This window comes from Orcinus orca, chromosome 20 (assembly GCF_937001465.1).
Source record: "Orcinus orca chromosome 20, mOrcOrc1.1, whole genome shotgun sequence".
In the NCBI taxonomy this organism is placed as follows: Eukaryota; Metazoa; Chordata; class Mammalia; order Artiodactyla; family Delphinidae; genus Orcinus; species Orcinus orca.
This window is the reverse complement of record NC_064578.1, coordinates 57,091,754-57,100,744: the sequence shown is the minus strand read 5'-3', so window position 1 is coordinate 57,100,744 and position 8,991 is coordinate 57,091,754. Positions and strand designations below refer to the sequence as shown.

The window sequence follows — 8,991 nt, the reverse complement described above, 5'->3', positions numbered from 1 at the left end:
TTCACTACACAATATTTCCTGTAAGATTATTAAGTCCACAGAGTTAATATGTAACCACTATTTAAAATGTACTATTATTGAAGCAACCTAAATGTCCATCGAAGATGAATGGATAAAGAAGATGTGGTCCATATACACAATGGAATACTACTGAGACATAAAAAAGAATGAAATAATGCCATTTGCAGCAACATGGATGGACCTAGAGATTATCATACTAAGTGACGTAAGTCAGAGACAAATGTCATATGATATCACTTATATGTGGAACCTTAAAAAATGTTACAAATGAACTTATTTACAAAACAGAAGATTCACAGACATAGAAAACAAATTTATGGTTACCAAAGGGGAAGGTGGGGGAGGGATAAATTAGGAGTTTGGGACTAGCAGATACACACTACTCTATATATAAAATAGATAACCAATAAGGACCTACTGTATAGCACAGGGAACTATATTCAATTCTGTAATGGAAAAGAATCTGAAAAAGAATATATATATATATATATATATATATAAACTGAATCACTGTGCTGTACACCAGAAACTAACACAATATTGTAAATCAACTATGCTTCAATTAAAAATTTAAAAAATAATAAAATGTGCTACCATTAAAAAGAAAAAAAAAACTAACTTGAAAATAATACTGGTAGCTTTGTCTTCCTGGAACTTAATGCCTGCCGTCATACGATATATTATTTCCACGTTCGTAGCACCGCATCTAAGATGCAGCCCTAAACATCATTAAAGGAGGCACTGGGGCTTTTTCTTCATCCTCCACCGTATCCCTAGAACAAAACCTGGAGCTTAAACTAGGTATAGAATTAATGTGTCAATAGAATTATCTATGTTCATCATCTATTTAATCCAATCAATATTTGTGGAATAAATAAGAGGTTTAACGAATGAATGAACACGTTGCAGAGCAGCTGGGGTTGATGGTATCGCTGGCTTTCGGGCGGCTTGGGATTTCTAACAGCGGCATAAACTCCCCCCCACCTCTCTTCTGCAAAGACCCCCTATCTGAAGATGCACTTTAATTGCATTAAAGTCGTGAGCAGACTACCAATGGGGAGACCTTGCCCCATCCTCCCCTTCCCCTCACCCCCACCAGGTGGCTGGTTATCAGCCGCAAGAGCTGTCGGCTGGCGACATCCGTTGTTATGGAAACCGCAGCCAGCCAGGGAAGAGGAGGGGGCTGCGACGGGAGCAAGTGGGGCCACGGAGCTTGGAATTTTCCAGGCACAGCAGTCAGACGGTGTGTACGGTGTGTACGTGCGTATTCAAACCCTCCCCTGGACTCCAAGAGGGGGGGGGTCCATGTGGGGGGTTACTGAGAAGGGGGGTCTGAGCAAGTGGCTTCTCCCCCACCCCCCACTCTGGACCCCTCTTCCACAATGGAGACAAGCTTCACAGTTCATGAGGTTCTAGCTTAGAAAAAAATGTTTCTAGAATCTTCCAGAATCACACCCCAATCATTTTCCACCTGTCATATTTTCTCCAAATGAGCTGTGTCTGCGGTCTTGTTTTGTCTGTGCTTGCGCAGTACTGTCCTCTCTCCTGTGCAGGGTCACAGGATCTCTGTGAGCAGAGCTGTGCTACCCTAGTGACCTGGGGACCCTCAGAGTCTTGGGCAGCGCCTGGCCCACAGTAGGTCTGCAGCACAGATAACCAGACTTGGGCGGACAAATGGATGGATGACTCTGTGCTTTCCTGTTATACCACAGTCTCATAGGAGATGACTGGAATGGAGCATCGTTTCTGGATTCTTATGGCCCCCGAGGGGGTAAAAGTTGTAATCCTGGGGCTTCCCTGGTGGCGCAGTGGTTGAGAGTCCGCCTGCCAATGCAGGGGACACGGGTTCATGCCCCGGTCTGGGAAGATCCCACATGCCGCGGAGCGGTTGGGCCCGTGAGCCATGGCCGCTGAGCCTGCGCGTCCAGAGCCTGTGCTCCGCAACGGGCGAGGCCACAACAGTGAGAGGCCCGCGTACCGCAAAAAAAAAAAGTTGTAATCCTGGCTCCTCCTCCTTCACACTCCTTCCCACCAAGAGGGCTCAGATCCCAGGACAGCAATGGGTGGGCTCGTTTACCCCCACCCCCCAAGGAGATCCTGGGGTCTTTTTGTTTGTTTGTTTGAGCTTTACTGTAGTATAATTGACAAATTAAAATGTATACATTTAAGTTGTACAACATGATGATTTGATGCAAGTATGTATTGGGAAATAACCATCACAATCAAGTTAATTAACATATCCACCACCTCACAGTTACTGTTTTTTTCTTTTCCCTTCCTTCATTTCTTGCTTTCTTTCTTCCTCGCTTTCTCTTTCTTTCTTTCTTTCTCCTTCCTTCCTTCACCTTCTCTCCCCTCCCCCTTGCCCTCCTCTCCTTCTCCTTCTTCTTCCTCTTCCTCTTCTATGTCTTCTTCCTCCTCCCCCTCCCCCTCCCCCTCCCCTCCTTCTTCTTCTTCTTCTTCTTCTTCTTCTTCTTCTTCTTCTTCGTGTGTGTGTGGTGAGAACACTTAACGATTTACCCTCTTAGGGTAAAATTTCAAGTGTACCATACAGTGTTATAACTATAGTCACATTGCTGTACGATACTTGGAGATCCTGGATTCTTAGAGGTCAGCCCATGGGTGTGGGGCACACTCTTACAATGGTATGCCTGAATTTGAATCCAGGTCAATTAGCTGTGCACCCCAGGGTCGGTCACTTAACCTCTCTGTGCCTCACTTTCCTCATCTGCAAAATGGCAGTAATAATACTGCCCATCCTCTGGGGTCCTTGTGAGGATTGAAAGAGAAAATCACATAAGCACTGAACACAGAGCTTGCATGTAATGGGGGCTCAGGAAGTGTCACGTGTAGTTGCAGTTCATATTTTTTTTTCACTTCATAAATATATGTACACATTTCAATATATATAATAAATAATTAATAATCAAAATACAGTTGGCCCTTGAACAATGCAGGGGGTTAGAGGTGCTGCTTCTCCATGCAGTCAAAAATCTGCATATAACTTAGAGTCAGCCCTCCATATATGTGGTTCCTCGGTATCCACAGATCCAACTGACCACAGATCATGTATACTGTAGTAGTTACTACTAAAAAAAATCCAGGGAGAAATGGACCCACGCAGTTCAAACCTGTGTTGTTCAAGGGTCAGCTGTGTTTTATGTATATAAACTCAATATATAGTATAGATAGATTTTTATATATAAAAATATATATTTATAAATTAAAAATATATAAGTCAATGGTTCTTAACTGAGGGTGATTTTGCTCCTCGGGGGACAACTTGTCAATGTCTGGAGGCATTTTTGGTTGTCACAACTGAAGGGGTGAGGCTGCTGGCATCTAAGGACACTGCTCAACATCCTACAGCACACGTGGATGGCCTGCACGGCAAAGAACGATTTGGCCCCGAATGCCAGAAGTACCAAGGCTGAGAGACCCTGGTAGATACACATACATTTATAATAGTCCAGACCAATGAGAAATAAAGAAATATAACGTGAGTCACATACATAACTTAAAGTTTCCTAGCATCCTCATGAAAAAAAAAATAGAAAAGGAACAGGTGAAATCAATTTTAAGGCCAGATCTTATTTAACCCAGTACAGCTGACGTGCACACAGACTTTTTTCAAGAGTCACAGACTTTTTTCAAGAGTAGGACAGTACTACACCTCTGCAGAGGCAGAACCACAGATGTGGAGGAACTCTGGCTTCGGAGGGCTGACTATTCGCTATACTCAAATTTTCCACTGCTCGGAGGGTCAGCACTCCTAACCCCTGTGTTGTTCAAGGGTTAACTACATATTCAAAACATTACATGTAATCAGTATAAAGCGTTGTTGGGAATTCCCTCGCGGTCGAGTGGTTAGCACTCAGCTTTCACAGCCGAGGCCCAAGTTCAATCCCTGGTCCAGAAACTAAGAGCCCGCAAGTTGCGTGGTGTGGCCAAAAAAAAAAATGTTAATACAATATAGTCCATGTTTCTGAATATATAGAAAATTATGGATGTTTAAAAAAACTACCATTGTTAACAAGCTATCTCACATTCTTTTTCTCGTGCAGTCTTGGAAATCCAGTGTGTGTTATACGTTATGGCACATGTCAATTCGCACCAGCCACATTTCAAGGGCTTAAGAGACCCAGGACGCTGGTGCCGGCCCCCCGGGGGCTGGATGGCTCGGGAGAAACCATTATCACACGCTGAACAGAATGGCCAGCAGAGGGCGTCATGAGACTAGCACGGATTTACTGAAATAAGAAACACTGTATGATATCACTCATATGTGGGATCTGAAATATAAAACAAACGTATGAACATAACAAAAAAAGAAACAGGCTCACAGATAGAGAGAACAAACTAGCGGAGTGGGGAGAAGGAAGCGGAGAGGGACAAGATGGGGTAGGGGATTAACAGGTACAAACTACCAATACTATGTACAAAACAAAAAACTAGGAGGATATATCGTACAACACGGGGAATATAGCCAATATTTTATAATAACTGGAAATGGAGTATAACCTTTAAAAATTGTGAATCACTACGTTGTACACCTGAAACTTATATAATATGGTAAATCAACTGTATCTGAATTTTAAAAAAGCAGGGAGAGGTGGTTGGGAAGGAGCAAAAACAAACAAAAACAAAACAGAAAAATGAGGACTGGAAACAGATTCTGTGCCTGCTGGGGATTATAGGTAGTTTTTATTTCTTTATTTTCATCTGCATTTTCTAAAGTTTCTACAACAAACACGATTTTTTTAAGTACAAAGAAAAGAACCTCACGGAATTACTTGAAAACCTATCCAACTGGAGAGAAACACATTCCAATGGGCAGGGCCTGAGAAAGGAAAAGGCTTTTGGCCACAGATGGTCAAGAGCAGGGCGGCAGTCTTATGTGCTGTGTTTCATCTCTCTAGGGGGACGGATGCAGTTGACAGCATGTACTTCCAAGCCTGGTAACTCCAAATCTCAGTCCCCTCTGCCCAGGCCCGACCACCCTGCTGACCCCAGCCATGTCCAGTTTCCATGCCTGGATTCCCCCATGGTCACCTGTGGCCTCCAGTCCAGCCCCGGTGCCCCACCGGCAGCTGGAGCCATGGTGCTTAGACACAAGTCTGACCATGGCTCTCCCTTGCCTGATGTCCTTGGGGGCTCCCGACCGCACTCAGGGTGAAATTCAAGACACCGGCCATGGCCTAAAATATCTCTCCAGGTGTGGCCTTACCAAGCTCTCCAGCCTCATCTTACAACTACTCGCCCACCTTGGTGCTGGGCTGTTGTAGCTCCAGTTGTGTCTCCCCTAAATTCAGATGCTGAAGCCCTAACCCCAGGACCTCAGAACGTGACTGCGTTTGGAGGTGGGGTCTTTACAGAGGGAATTAAAGTAAAATGAGGTCACGGGGCCCTAATCCAATATGACTAGTGTCCTTATAATAGGAGGAGATTTGGACACAGACAAACACAGAGGGATGACCATGTGAGGACACAGGGAGAAGATAATTGTCTACAATCTAAAGAGCGAGGTCTCAGGAGACCAACCATGTTGAAACCTTGATCTCAGTCGTCTGGCCTCCAGAACTGCGAGGGAAAAAATTTCTATTGTTGAAGCCACACTTTGGTGCTTTGTTATGGCAGCCCTTGCAAACTAATACAGCCACTCCTTAAAAAAAAAAGTTGTGCTTAAAAAGCAAAAAACGTTCTGGAATCACGTGCATATAATTGATATTAAAACAAAGAATTATGCAATATATTAGAAATTATAAAAAAACCCGGGTATCTCAAGTGAAATCTAGACTATGGAGACCAACAGGTGAATCCTGACAGAAATGTAAACCTATAAAATGCATGCGTCATTCTTCGTATTTAGAGAAAATCGCACACAACACCTGCGACATCCAGTTGTCCCGATAGCGTGAGCAAAGGGTCAGGAGGATGAAACTATCGGGGGTTGGGTGGGTCAGCGAAACCCAGCCACTGTGGGACTGTCCGTCAGGATGGTATTTCTGGCTGGCTATTTGACAATATGTGTTCACCTCAGTCCTAAGACACCGGCTCACTGAACCTCCCACTCTGTGCTCTGAATCCCCGAAGCTGTGTTTCTCCTTCCATTTCACGCTTGTATGTACCTGCCTCGTCCTTACCCTGTCTTCAAAGTCAGCTCATTAACAACAACAACAAAAATAATAATAGCTAACGTGTGTTGTGTGCTTTAGATGTCTTACTGAACTTGGATCTTTTTGTTTTTTCTGAATTTTATGACGAATTTTACTCCGAAATGGCTCTAGTAGTACCAGAGACATTGATGTAGAGTTTAAATATTGTTTCAGGCAATGTGAAAATGGATAAAAGCAATATTTCTAGTTCACATATTTTTAGATAATGTTATTTTAAATGTGTGAGTTAAAATGTGATAAATATTAATGAACTTATTTACAAAACAGAAACAGACTCACAGACATAGAAAACAAACCCATGGTACCAAAGGGGAAAGGAGGTGGGGGATAAATTAGATAAACAATAAGGTCTTACTGTATAATGCAGGGAACTATATTCAATATCTTGTAATAAACTACAATGGAAAAGAAAACAATGTAATAAATATTAAAAATAGATGTTTCACTATTTTATCCATTTTGAAAGGTTTATATATTCAGAATTACAAGGGAGGTTTTTTTTTTAAGGAGAACCACTTTATTTTGAGTAGTAAACAAAACTCTATTTACAACATAATATACAAACCTTCCATCAGTTTCTTCACAGTTAGTCCAAAGAATGAAACCTCTAGGGACTTCCCTGGCGGTCCAGTGGTTAAGACTCCGCACTTCTGGGACTCCCCGGGTGGCGCGGTGGTTAAGAATCCACTTGACAATACAGGGGACACGGCTTTGATCTCTGGTCTGGGAAGATCCCACATGCCGTGGAGCAGCTAGGCCCGTGTGCCATAGCTACTGAGCCTGTGCTCTAGAGCCTGCATGCCACAACTACTGAAGCCCACGAGCCACAACTACTGAAGCCCGTGAGCCACAACTACTGAGCCCATGCGCTGCAACTACTGAAGCCCGAGTGCCTAGATCCCATGCTCTGCAACAAGAGAAGCCACCTCAGTGAGAAGCCTGTGCACGGCAACCAAGAGTAGCCCCTGCTCACCGCAACTAGAGAAAGTCCCCATGCAGCAACGAAGACCCAATGCAGCCAATAAATAAATTTTAAAAAAAAGACCCCTCACTTCCAATGCAGGGGATGCGGGTTCCATCCCTGGTTGGGGAACTAAGATCCCACAGGCTGTGTGGCCAAAAAATAAATTAAATTAAATTAACCCCCCCCCCGACTTAAATTTTACATTTAACTTTAAATATTCATGTCAACTTTGGAATTTTATTCTTGCCTGATGCTATGAAATATGAAACTTTAATTGATGGCAAGTTCCTAATTTTTGCTGTTCAGCCACTTTTCTGGATCTTGCTCTCTTATCCCATACATTCCAGAGTGTTCACTGGATTTGTAATAAACTTCCAAGATGAAGAGGAATTTCTTGCTCGTGTTTTGCCTGAAATCTTGCCTTGTGTTCATCTTTTTAAAAAAATATGCTCCAAAAAAAAAAAAAATATGCTCCAAAAAATGTCTACAAGTTCAGCTACTAAAACTCCTTTAAAGAGCTTCTTTGCCAGTGGGTCCATCCTGAGGCCCAAGGGCTGGCAGACACCACCCCTCCCACTCACTTTGATTTTTTAAAATAATATTTATTTATTTATTTGGCTGCGCTGGGTTTTCCTTGTGGCATGCAGGACCTAGTTCCCTAACCAGGGATCGAACCCGGGCCCCCTGCACTGGGAGCTCAGATTCTTAACCGCTGGACCACCAGGGAAGTCCCTCACTTTGATCTTTATAGCAGCTCTAGTGGGTTGATACTAGGATAGGCCTTCATTCCCCATGGGGAAACTGAGGCACAGAGGAGTTAACTTGTTATTGGAGGTCCAAATGCCAGGGTGGAGCAGAACCTGGATTTAAGATAGAAGCGCTAATTCCTGAGCCTCAGCTGTTGACTGCCGTGCTCTCCTCAGACTACATGTCATATGATCCATCTTCCCAGTAGGGTCAGGATCCCCCCACCCCCATGGTGGTCTGGCCGCAAGTCCTCCCCCTAGTGGGACGCATGGCTGCCCCGTCCTACCAAGTAGGACACTACAAGATACCCAGCATCCTTAGAGCCAGGCTAGTAACACCTATCTCCTGACTAGATCAATATTGAGAAAAGTGATGGTAACTAATGATTACCACTTGTTGAATACCCTCTCTGGGCCAGGGCCTGTTTACAAGCACTTTCCATATTAACTACACTTCCCAACAACCATGTGAGGCAGGTAATTTGATGATCCCTGATTTAAAAATGTGGAGACCCAGGCCCAGAGAGTTAAGTAACTGGCCTGAGGGCACACAGCCAGTTGGTGGCGCTGGGATGCAGACATGCCATGTAAGGTATATATGGACAATGTCATCACACACACGCACACAGAGGCACACATGCACACACACGAACCTCAAATAAAGGGCAAGAAGACCCTCGGCCTGGGCACTATTGCTATTTTGAACGGAACCTTTCCCTGCTGTGGCAGCCCGTCCCGACCTGGGCACTATTGCCATTTTGAACGGAACCTTTCCCTGCTGTGGCAGCCCGTCCCGACCTGGGCACTATTGCCATTTTTTTTTTTTTTTTTTTACTATTGCCATTTTGAACGGAACCGTTCCCTGCTGCGGCAGCCCGTCCCATGCACTGTAGGGTGTTGAGCAGCATCCCTGGTTTCTACCCACCAGATGCCAGCAGAACTCCTCCCCCCGCCCCCATCGTGACAACCAAAAGTCTCTCCAGATATTTCCAAATGTTTCCTGGGGGCACAGCCACCCTGGTTGAGGACCATGGTGCAACCTCATGGAAACACGTTTCTTCTGAGGGCTGAGCTGACGCTTTAG

General features: G+C 44.2%; 1 pseudogene; it reads right to left on the bottom strand.

The window, feature by feature from the left end:
- Nucleotides 1-4,689: 4,689 nt before the first annotated feature.
- Nucleotides 4,690-8,139, bottom strand: LOC125962641 (protein CEBPZOS-like; annotated as a pseudogene).
- Nucleotides 8,140-8,991: the final 852 nt, after the last annotated feature.